This window comes from Dama dama, chromosome 4 (genome assembly GCF_033118175.1).
Source record: "Dama dama isolate Ldn47 chromosome 4, ASM3311817v1, whole genome shotgun sequence".
NCBI lineage: Eukaryota > Metazoa > Chordata > Mammalia > Artiodactyla > Cervidae > Dama > Dama dama.
The window spans coordinates 49,110,911-49,123,093 of record NC_083684.1 but is presented as its reverse complement, the minus strand read 5'-3'; the positions used below and the strand labels follow the sequence as shown (position 1 = coordinate 49,123,093).

Genomic DNA, 12,183 nt, shown 5'->3' with positions numbered 1-12,183 from the left:
TTCGGTGGGGCTGCGCTGGGGGCTGGGGACCCGGACGGCCCGAGGCGGGGGCGACAAGTCTGTTTCCTCCCGGTCTCCGCCTGCGCCGGCTGAAACGAGTCTTTCCGGTGGGGCTGCCCAGCCGGGTCCGCCCCGCCCGGCCTCCCGGAACCCGCTCGCAGACATGGACGACCCCGCCCGGGCCGAGGGCGAGAGCAGGCGGGTGGGTGGAGCGGCTGGAGAGGCCGGAGAGCCCGGGTCCTGGGTTCCAGCCCGGGCTGCGAGCTCTGGAGCCCCTCTTTCCGATCCGGTGACTCCCCAAGGGCACCCAGACCGAAGGTTTATGTTGAAGCTTCCTGGGTGATTCTGCGAATCAAGGCTCCAGTCTAACCTTATTACTTTACAGCTGGGGAAACTGAGGCACACACTATGCCAAGGCCTCACCTTAAGTTAGCCAACCACGAGGAAGCCAAGGGAAAGCCTACAAGGAGAGACCCCACGAAGGCCAGGATTTTCCCCACGACCTGAGTCCTGAGAGTTTGGAGTAGAAGAGAGGGGCTAGGGACGCAGGAAGGTCTTGGGCACGCTGCCCTGACAGCTTCGCAGGATCACCGCGCGGTCCCCAGGCTCACGAAATTAATGAGGAAGAGGCCTTTCTTTCCTCAGTCGAGGAGTAGATTCCGTTTAACCTCTGCAGACAGTAAGACAGCGACCACTCTCCCTCCCAGCCTGGCGCCAGCATGAACCCGAGGGCATGTCAGCAGGAGCCAGGAACTGGAGGCGAAGCATCCTTCATTTCCTCTGCGGCAGTGGAACGAGTGAGGTCTCTGATTGCCAGAGTCTTGTTTTTTTCAAAATCGCAGCATGCTGAGACCGAAAGCGGGGTACCCCGGAGGATTCTTTTATATGCTCAACCTTGAGTCAGACTTGCAATCGGCATTTGATCAAGAAACTTGGTCAGTTTCTCAAAATGCAGAATCAATCGCCGGTTTTACTTTTTTGCTTGGCATTTCCTTGGGTTAGTCTCGGTTCTGAGGATGAAAGATTATAAACTATTGTCTTAAATTCTATCCTGATTAGCATCTTTCCTCCATCCAGGATTTCCCTGGAGCCAGATATTTGCAGCTTCAGGATTATGACTTTTTTAAAATATAAGTTTGATGAATTTTTATCCATTCCCCAAATTAGAAACTCCCTTAATTACAGGAGAAAACATTTTCAAAGAGAAAAGGTAGACCTTTAGAGCAAGCCCAGGAGCAATGCTTCTAAAGAAAATCTCAGGGCAGGCAGGTCCTCAGAACCTAGTGAGATGGTCTTTCTGCAGCTGTCAGGCCCACTGTCTTTCAGTTAGTTCTTGACTAAAAAATAAAGAATAAATGAAGGTTTCCTTGAAGCTGTTCATCCTCCTGCAGAGGATTCTACTTTGAGAGAAAGCATGGTCTTGGTTCAAATTCTTTCAAAACTGGGCTTGGGTGGCCAGATGGTAGATGGGGGGAAATTTCTCTTTGTGAAAGTATTTCCAGCTAATAAATGAAGAAAGAATTATAGACAGAACATCACCATTTTGTATTCTTAATGAATGATTGGATCTAGGCATGATAAGCTATGACTACTAAGTCTTAAAAAGGGAGAACCCACATGATATGCTAATGAAAAAACCCAGCACCAGCTATGAAATCATCTTGATACTCCTTACAACCCTGCCCTCACACAAATCAAAGCAGCATCTGATCAAGGGTCATCTAGATCAACAACACTGTGGGAACATAATCAAAATGATCTACATCTTGTGAAACTATAAATGGCCCAGTTCTTTAATAATAATTGTATGGAAAATATTGCATTTAGATTCTAAATTGAATAAATGAAAGGAAAAATTGACATTCATAGGACACTTGTAAATTTAAACACTACTGGGTATTGGATATTTTAAAAGTATTATTACGTTATTTCAGATGGATAATATCATGGTTATATTTTTAAGTATTTACAAACATTTGAAGATTTTCAGTGTATGTTGAAATTTGGAGATGCGGTACTAAAATACAGATGAAATGATATGAAATCTGGAATTTATTTCTAAATAATTTTATGTAGAAATAAGAAAAAGTAAGTGATGGAAACAGGGTTGAACATTACTAATGAGTATATGGTGGTTCATTTTATTATTATTTTTTTTTATGTTTTGCTTTTAGCAAGGTATTCTCAAACTTGGGAACCAACCTTGAAGCCTGACAAAATTACCTGGGATGGAGCTCAGGACGGCAGGCCCTTGTCTTGCTCTGTGACTGTACATGTCACTTTTCACTTGGCCATTCAACAAAAACTCTGGAGAACCTCCTGTCTGCTTGGGCTTCTAAATCATGGTGCTGACACTTTGGACTAGAAAATAACAAAGAAGGAAGCTGCCAAATAGCAGCATGGAAAGCTTTGCAAAAGAATTGACATTTGATATGGACTCTGACAGATGAAAAGGAGTTCCCGGGGTGGCATCAGTTCATCTTCTATAAGGTAAGGTGGTTAGACTAGGTCTATATCCATTTAATCCTAATTGATTCTGGGGTTGTAACTTGCCCGGTAACCAACGTTTTATTCTCTGTGTGTCCCTCCAGGGAGTTGAGCAACGCCCCACCCCCACTGCCTGCACCACCCTCCCCCCACCCCGTGTACTTCCTGTCATCATCCTTTATTTTGTTAGCTGAGACAATCCAAACTTGAGTCCCCCAGTTGTGTTTGAAGGCCAAAGCATCATCATATTAACCAGTCTATAACCTTCTTTGGGAATGGTCTCTTGGGCTCCTAGATTTATTTCTGTCTATCTGGTTCCCAAGGCATTTCACTTAGTAACTTTAGCTCTACCAAGACTCAGCCTTGGTCGTAAAGCCCATTTGCTCCTCAAAACATGGGTGCCTGTAGTGAATACTCTCAGCCTTCCCAACTGTTCTTAACCTCCCTCTCTTCCTGTAGGACATGCAGTTTAATATACAGCATGCAGCCTGGCCTTCAGGTTAATTGTTCATGCTGATACTCTGCCAAAACAGGTCAAACTTTGTGCTTTGATGGCCTTTTCACCCATGTGACATGAACCATCTGTTGGGGCAAAGCTTAAAACACTAGTAGTCATTTAGCAAGTAGTTGGCAGTATCACATCTTTACTCCATTATGGAGAATTATTCTCTTTTCATTTTCTTGGTTTTTGTGGATGTTTGTACTTTAAAAGGACAATTTCTGAAACTCTTGGAGAAGTAAGATATGACTGTTTAAATTTGGTTGCTCTGTGTTTGTTGAATGAGTTTGCCTGGGCTATGATGCTGAGTCAAATATGCTGTTTTTTTAGGGACCTGGCAGCATCTCGCAGTGTGATCCAGAGCCTGGTGGAGGGCTGATGAATGCTAGCAGCTCCTCTAATTTTTACTGCTGTAAACCAAAGGTATACTTCACTGTGGGAAAATATTGGGAAATTAGCTATGATATATTGTATGTTTCCAGTGACTGCTCAAAAGCTTCTTATACTAATTTAATTAGAATAATTTACCTTAATAGGAAACTATAATTTTCTACTTTTTCCAATCGGTTGAACCAATTTGTATTTTTTTTACCCACCCAGATGGAATTTATTACACCAAAGCTAATAACCTAAACCTTAATTTTTGTGCTAGCCATCATTATAAGTGAGGAATTATGCTATAAGAATAGTTGAGACCTCTGCTTCTGGCTCTGGAACACCAGGCTAGATCAAACTAAACTTCCTACCGCAAACAAGTAAAACAGCTGGATAATTTAACAAATATATCTGATAGTGAGAACCTGACAGGGCAAGATCCTGGAGAGAATGGAAACACAGGAAGGTGAGCCTGACATTTGACATTTGTCTTAGCTTGGGCTGCTATAAAATTTTCCCGAGTCTGGGTGGTTTAAACAATAGACATTTCTTTCTCACAGTTATAGAGGCTGAAAGTCCAAGATCAAGGTGTCAGCAGATTTGGTTGTTGGTGAAGGCTGCCTGGCAGATTGCCACCTTCTCTCTGTGTCTGTCTTCACATGGCAGAGAGGATGCTCTGGTGTCTCTCTGTCATTCTACAAGAGCACTAATCCCATCACAGAGGCTACACCCTACCCCTGACCCGACCTAAACCTGATTACCTTCCCAAGGTTTCACTTCCTTATGTGAGCACTTTGAGGGCCAGGGCTTCAATATATGGATGGGGGAGGCACAAATATTCAGGACAAAACAGCACTGTTATTCATTCCCCTTACGGCATCTCTAAAAACAGTAATTTCAATGCTAAGAAATTGAGAAAAGCTTTGGCAATCTCACAGAGACCCTGGTAACATCCTGGGCTTTTGGTTAGGATCTCTGAAAAGTCTCTTCCCTGGTGGCTCAGATAATAAAGTGTCTGCCTACAATGTGGGAGACCCAGGTTCAATCCCTGGGTCAGGAAAATCTGGAGAAGGAAATGGCAACCCACTCCAGTACTCTTGCCTGGAAAATCCCATGGATGGTGGAACCGGTAGGCTATAGTCCATGGGGTCACAAAGAGTGGGACACGACTGGGTGACTTCACTCTGAAAGGTTACACCAGTAGGAAGGGCAAATCAAAAAAGGACCAATTCAACTCTCACAAAGGTTCAACTTTGACTCAAATGAGATTAAGATGGTCGGCCTCTGTACTAACTGCATTACAAAAGCAAAAGAAAATCTCTGGAGAAAGCATTACCTACAATAATACTACATTTGTTCTACAACCTTTTGTATACAACATGTTGCAGTTGATCAAAATTTACTAGGCATACTAGGAGATAAGACCAAGTCACCTTTAACCAAGAGAAGAAGTAGATAATATAAACTGATTCACAGAAATCCAGTTATTGGAGTTATCAGATATAGACACATATTGATAGAATAACCTCTGATCAATACATTTCAGGAGATAAAGACAAAATGGAAAATTCCAACAGGTAATAGAAATATATATATATGTATATAAAGAATCTATGGAAATTTTACAACTGAGAGAATGTAATTAAAAATAAGAACATATTAGATGAGTTCAAAGTAGATTAGACGGGTGAAGAGAGGTGAACTGGAAGATAAAATATAATCTGAAATGAATCACCAAGAGATAAAAGAATGGAAAATACAGAAAGAGTGTATCATATTTTGGACATAGTAAAAGGTTTTAGCAAAATTGTAACTGAAGCCCCAGAAAATGACAGGGAGAGAGAGAACTGAATGGAGCAATTTTTGAATAGATAATAGCCACAAATTTTCCAAAGTTGATGAAATACATAAATCCACAGATTCAAGAATCTGTTTAGAGCCCTGTGAGTTAGTAAAAGTCACTTAGTCACTTCCAACTCTTTGTGACCCCATGGACTATTGTCCATGGAATTCTCCAGACCAGAATACTGGAGCGGGTAGCTGTTCCCTTCTGCAGGGGATCTTCCCAACCCAGGATCGAACCCAGGTCTCCCACATTGCAGGCAGACTCTTTACCAGCTGAGCCACAAGGGAAGCCCAAGAATACTGGAGTGGGTACCCTAAACCTCTCCAGCACATCTTCCCAACCCAGGAATCAAACCGGAGTCTCCAGCTTTGCAGGTGGATTCTTCACCAGCTGAGCTACCAGGAAAGCCTTTAGAGCCCTAAGCAGTGTAAATTCAAAAAAAAAAAAAAAAATCACATCTAGACACATCCGAGTCAAACTACCAAAAATCAAAGAACAACACACTATGCAGACAAGGACTAAAGAGATTGTTGAGGGGCAGAAAGATAAATATTTCTGTGACCTCACAAATTTGGCACTGTCAATAGTAATTCATGAAAAGTGTATTTTTCTGATTCTTATTGGATCAAGTTGATTGTTTTCATGTCTTTGAAGCTAGCATTTTCTTAAAGAAGGATCACACTCTGTTTTACCCACATGCTGCCGCTGCTAAGTCGCTTCAGTCGTGTCCGACTCTGTGCGACCCCATAGACGGCAGACCACCAGACTCCGCCATCCCTGGGATTCTCCAGGCAAGAACACTGGAGTGGGTTGCCATTGCCTTCTTCTTACCCACATGCCACCCATCCTCTAAGAGTCAGGTGCCAAGAGCTTCCTGCTAGCCTGAAAACCATGCCATTGAGTCTGGTAATCTGCATGTCTATCGTGTATAAAAACTCACAGCTCTCTTTCTGTTCACCCCAAGTTTGCTGAGCTTTGCCAAAGGTCAGGTTCAGTGTTAGGCAGTGCCTGTCCTAGTTGAGCTCAAGACTTGAGAGAGAGGGAGAGAGAGAGGCAGGCATAGGTGGGACCCCCACATCTCTGAGTGTGCACTGTAGTTAAGACACAGGAGCCCAATGAGAGGACTCATTCTTTCTGCAGAGTTCCTTTCTCAAATATTCATTGAGCACCTACTATGTGCCAGACTCATTAACATTTTTCTTCCCCCTTGTCTTGTCTTTTTCTGAACTAAGACCCATAGTCTTTCCAAAAAAACTATGACTTTTTTTTTTTGGCTGTTCCATGTGACATGCAGGATTGAACCTATGCTGGGATTGAACCTGTGCCCCTGCTTTGAAAGCACAAAGCCCTAGCCCCTGGATGGACATCATTTTTTTTTTTAAGGGGAAGATTTTTCTCCCCAATCAGTGAGTTTTGTGAAATATCTATAAAATTAACAGCAAACAGGTAAACACAAGAGGCCAAGGCAGGGAAAAAGGGAAGAGGAAGGACAATAACCCTTATAGAACCTCCATTGTTTATTCTCTCATTGATCCCCATAATAACCAAATGTGGGAGGTGTGGATACATGTTATGGGTTGGAAATTCAGGCACACAGAGGTTAAGTAACTTGTCCCAAGGCTACAGCTGACAATTTGAGTAGCTGGTCTGTAGACACCAAGCCTTTTGACTCTTGGTCCAGTGTTCTTCCTATACCAGGCAGCTGAGTAGTAGGTGTCCTGGAGACCTTCTTTTTCACTCATGGATCCCCTGGGCTTCGGGGTGGTATTTGTGAAGCAATGTGAGGAGTCTGAGGGAACACATTTCATCCTCCTTGTCTGCTCTGCTGATGGGTTGAAATGTCCACAAGTCCCAGATGGGGTTGGAGGCTGGTGCCTCTTCCACCCACTGCTCACCCCGTTGGCCTTCCTGTCTTTGGGACTTAGCATATCATCTTCTGACAGGCAGTGAGACAGAGCAACTGAAGATTAGTGAAGGCCTTTGTCTTTGTGAATGATCCTCTCATCATCAGGGTCCTAGCATTTTCTTGACAGTTTCTAGAGGGTCCTTTACTCATTTAGAACTAGCATCTGCATAGAGCTGGCATCTGCATCTGGCTCTTGTGCAAGGTGTTCACCTAGTCCTTTTGGCCAACAGTGTAGCTTCAAAACCAGACCGGAGAAAAATGAAGAAAAGACCATTCATAGGTGTCATAGTCTTCTCAGTCTGCCTTAATAAAGTACCATAGACTGGATGGCTTAAACAATAGAAATTGATTTTCTCAAAATTTTGGAGGGTGGAAGTCTGAGATCAAGATGCCGGTATGGACAGGTTCTGAGCGCTCTTCCTGGTTTGCAGAGGACTGCCTTCTTACTGTGTCCTCACATGGCAGAAAGAGTGAGCTCACTGGTATTGTAAAAAGACCACTAATCCCATCATGGGAGCCCCGCCCTCATGATGTCATCTAACCTCATTACCTCTCAATGCCTCCATCTCTGAGTACTATTGCATCAGAGGTTAGAGCTTCAACGTATAAATTTCTGTGTGCATACTAAGTCACTTCAGTTGTGCCTGACTCTGTATGACCCCATGGGCTGTAGCCCACCAGACTCCTCTGTCCATGGGATTCTCCAGGCAAGAATACTGGAGTGGGTTGCCATGTGTAAATTTGGAGGGAACACAATTCAGTCCATAGACATTGGTTTTTCCTTCAGGCAAATGTCTTCATCTCTTACCAGTGTAATGGGCATATTATGATTACAAAGGGGTAGGAAGTAAGAGCCACTGCCCTGATGTTTGTTCTTTAACATTTGTCTTTTCAGAGGTCCCTTTGGCAGTTTCATAGTCAGGTTTCAGGAGAGGCCATTCTCCCATACTGAGAAAAAAGACCCTAAGGAGGCTATATGCAGGTTCTCTGAGTGAGCTTTGGCAGGGGGTGGGTGGGAACAAGATGTCCCAGGTGGTATTGAGCATGTGTCTAGACACCTGGAAACCTAAGGGAGGTGACTGCTGTTCCCATCTGAAGGTCCCGTCATTAAGTGGCCTTTATATATTTTATAGCTTTCCCAATTAGCTTGTTTTAAATCTCCAAAGTTTGAACCTTGTAGGTTCAGCTGCTGAAAACAAAGATGCTATAGAGGCTGTTGCCCCATTTTTCTTTGGATGGTCTGTCTCTGTGCCCCAGCCTCACTCCCACTGGTCCTCAGGAGAATCTAGTTACTAGATCTTTCTTTTGGGGACCAAGTCCCCTTGTCTCAGGTAGGACCTCACGCTGTGTGCTCTAGGGTTCCAAGTGGAGGTTCTGATGGCCAGCCCAGCCCTCTCTCAGGTACTAAGCTTGCACCACAAGTCTGAATGGGGTTGTCCAAGCCTCAGTGCTGCTAATAGGCTGAGGACTCCTGCTGCTTGGCCTGTGACAACTTCTGACCAGCCTGGACCTAAACTTTTCCCTTGACTGAACTCTAGTCTCAGCTTCTGATTGGTGATGCCCTCTCCCGGTTTCCTGCTGCCCTTGAACCACTGCCGACCCTTCATAGCTTCCCTGGTGACACTTCTTCACACACACCACTGTCCCTAGCACGTGAGCAACTGTCCTGGGTCTTCCTGGGGCTTGTTCCCTCCTTGCCCTTTGAGGGTGCCCCTGACCATACCTGCCAAGTGGCTTGTCAGGAGGCTGGTGACACCTCCAGGGAGGGCAGCCTGGGGGCAGGGGGGAGGGGACTTAAGCAAAGCTGATGGGTCTGGATTGCTCTGCTGTGACCTAGAAACAGGGTTTTACAGAATTGCCCCATACTGCGTGCTCTCCAAACCCCTGGAAGTTTGGCAGTGGGAGGATGGATTCCTGCCCAGCTTAGTAACAAAAACCAGCACTTCCCATTTTGACTGCTCAGGGTTGACAAAGTGGCACCAAAGCGAGTGGATCAGGCTGGCCCATGTCAGGAGGTACTCTGGGGCAAGAACAAGGACTTCACGTCTGCTCGCTTATTTAGCTCTCAGAACCACCCCTGGGTGATGTAGTTTCTCTGAAAACACAAGACTCAGAGAAGTTAGGTGCCACGGCCACATAGCACATCTGTGACAGGGTATGATTTTAAACCATACCCACCGAGGCCAAGGCTCACAAGGCGCTAGGCTGGAATGAGTGCCTTCTGTTGCTCCACACACAGAGCAGCCTCAGGACAGGGGTGGGGAACTGATATTTCCAAAGATATTTAGTCTTTTCTTCTTTGAAAAAGCATATCACTGTGCAAGGCTTCAAATATGACTGTGCTTCACAACTTGGTAGACAGACCTGGGTAAATGCAGAGTATGCAGGACAAAGGGCCGCAGCGGGAGTGCCCTGGTGGCCTAATAAACCAGCTGGGAGGTGCTGGTCTCACCCTGCCCCATGCCTGGAGCTGCCCCGAGCTCCTCTCCAGAGGGCAAGATTGCCCTGACGCTCGTCGGGGCTGTGCCCACGCACAGCTCTGGGTAAACCTTTGCCTCACACAAGTGACTGTGTGTCCCAAGGGATACATTTATGCTGAATAGCACCTTCTGAGATCCTGCTCCCTCCCAAAGGGATGATACCCAGTTTCAGAGAATCCGGAGGAGCGCCTCCTGGCCAGGCCCTTACTGGGACAGAGTAGAAATCTCCACTCAGCCGCTACTGGACCCAACTTGCCCCTCCTTCCCTCGATTGCCCCAAAGCTCTTTTCTGCAGAGAGGGCCCCACATCCCAAGCCCTCTGACCACTGGCAGCCACATCTAACCAGCCACCACTCCCAGCTTCCTAGTCACCCCCACACTGGGAGTCGGGCCAGGCTCACAGGCAGCATCTGGCCTGACGAGGTGGTGGCCGGGGGTGGTGGCTGTGGCTGATTGAAGTCCCCATTTCCCTCCTACAAAGGCAGCATAATTAATCAGGCAGTAATGAATTCAGGTACCCCTGGCTTGTCACCTCAAGAGATAGGCTCTCTGAGAGAGCTGGAATTCACAAGAGTCAATCAGGTCACCATTATGATTTTTTAGTATTAAATGTTAAGAGGAAGATGTATCGGAATTTGACCAAAATTTTGTCTGTTTACCTTCGAGAATCCCTCGCCCATTTTCTTTCTTCCTGTTATTTATTTATAGTTTACTTTTGGCCATTCTGGGTCTTTGTTGCTGTGTGTAGGCTTTCTCTAGTTGCGGTGAGTGGGAGCTACTCTTCTTCATTGCAGTACACGGACTTCTCATTGTGGGGGCTTCTCTTGTTGCGGAGCATGGACTCTAGGCTCGAGGGCTTCAGAAGTTGTGGTGCACTGGATTCGTTGCCCCACAGTATGTGGGATCTTAGTTCCCAGACCAGGTATCAAACCTGTGTCCTCAGCATTGGCAGGCAGATTCTTAACCACTGGGCCATCCAGGAAGTCCGCTGTCTCATTTTCTTTCTCTCTTCCTTTGGCTCACGGGGCTGGGGTACTTGGGGTGGGTGGTCCTCTGGCTGACTCTGATCCTCCACCCTTTTTCAGTTCAAGGATGACTGTTCGTGTCCCTGTTATTCAGCATCCTCTCATGTGAGGCCTTGGGAAAGGGGAGGCGGGTGTTCCCCTCACCGAGAATTCAGGCTCCCCAGTGCTCTGCCACCAGGGCTCTGGAGATGGACCAGGTGGGCAGAGGTGTTGGGAGGGTTGTGGGATGCTGTGACTGGGGCCTGATTGCACTGACCTGTACTCTTCAGCTTCCAGGAGCAGCCAGCCCAGGAGCACAGTGGGGCTATCAGCAAAGCAGGGATGCTGATCCAAGTTCAAATCCCAGTCTTCCCAGGGCCACACTGGACGGTTTGGAGAAAACTGCAGAACTTGGAGTTGGCATCCGTCAACGCAGTGGGATGAAACAAAGTGGCAATCATGGGCCGCCTTGCATATGGCTTGCACACAGTGGGCCCTCAGCTGGTGAGGGCTTCTGCAGGTGCGGTCCATGGAGCCCAGGCTTTGGGCTGAGGCAGGCCCAGGACTAGCCCATTAGAGGCTGCTCAGCTCCACATGGAAACCCCAGCTGGCTGTGGGGCCCGAGGTGTAGTGTGTGCCAGAGTCCCCTGACTTTAAGTGGCTTCTGGTCAGTGCCAGCACATGTCACTACCAGCTTCAGGACCAGTGGTCCCCCAATGCCATGAGAATACTGTGAAAGCTTCCCAGAAGAGGTGCTGTTTGATCCCCTTTAAAGGAATACATCAGAGCCCTACAGGGTGGCCCAAAGCTGCTGTGTCCCCATAGAGAGTGGATGAGTAGCTTGAAATTCCCTGTGTCCCAAGCACCTGCTGTGTGCTCAATCAGGAAAGCAAGTGATAAGGCGAAAAGACAGGCTGCTCAATTTTTAAAAATGGGCAAAGAATATGAATAGGTAGTTCACAAAACAGGTGTGGAAAATGGCTCAGAAATTGATTTTAAAAAAGAATGCTCAACCATGCCAAATCTTAAGGGAAATGCAACTTAAATGAGGTAGTGTTTTTATATATACTGGAATATTACTCCGCCAGAAAAAAAAGAATGAAATAGGGCTTCCCTGGTGTCTCAGTGGTAAAGAATCTGTCTGCCAATGCAGGAGACACGGGTTTGATCCCTAATCAGGGAAGATCAAACATGCCAAGAAGCAACTAAGCCCCATGAGCCACAGCTATTGAATTTGTGCTCTAGAGCCTGGGAGCCACAACTACTGAACCCGTGTGCCTCAACTATTAAAGCCCACACACCCTAGAGCCCACACTCATCAACAGGAGAAGCCGCTGCCATGAGAAGCCCGCGCACCACCACTACAGAAAAGCCCTCATAGCAACGGAGATCTGGCACAGCCAGAAGTGAATAAATAGAATTATTTTTTAAATAAAATGAAGTAACACTTTCTGCAGCAACGTGGGTGGATTATCATAGTAGGTGAAGTAAACTAGACAGACAAAGACAAATATCATAATATATGGAATCTAAAGAAATGATATGAACTTATTTACAAAACAGGAACAGCCTCACAGAATTGGAAA

At 46.0% G+C, this 12,183-nt stretch overlaps 1 long non-coding RNA gene across 1 annotated transcript; it reads left to right on the top strand.

Annotated features, from left to right (window-relative positions):
- The first annotated feature begins 289 nt into the window (after positions 1 to 289).
- On the top strand, positions 290 to 11,976 carry LOC133050908 (uncharacterized). The gene is made up of 4 exons (XR_009691721.1): positions 290 to 935; positions 2,175 to 2,490; positions 3,317 to 3,409; positions 10,888 to 11,976. It is a non-coding gene; the product is annotated as an uncharacterized LOC133050908 (long non-coding RNA).
- The last annotated feature ends 207 nt before the right edge of the window (positions 11,977 to 12,183 follow it).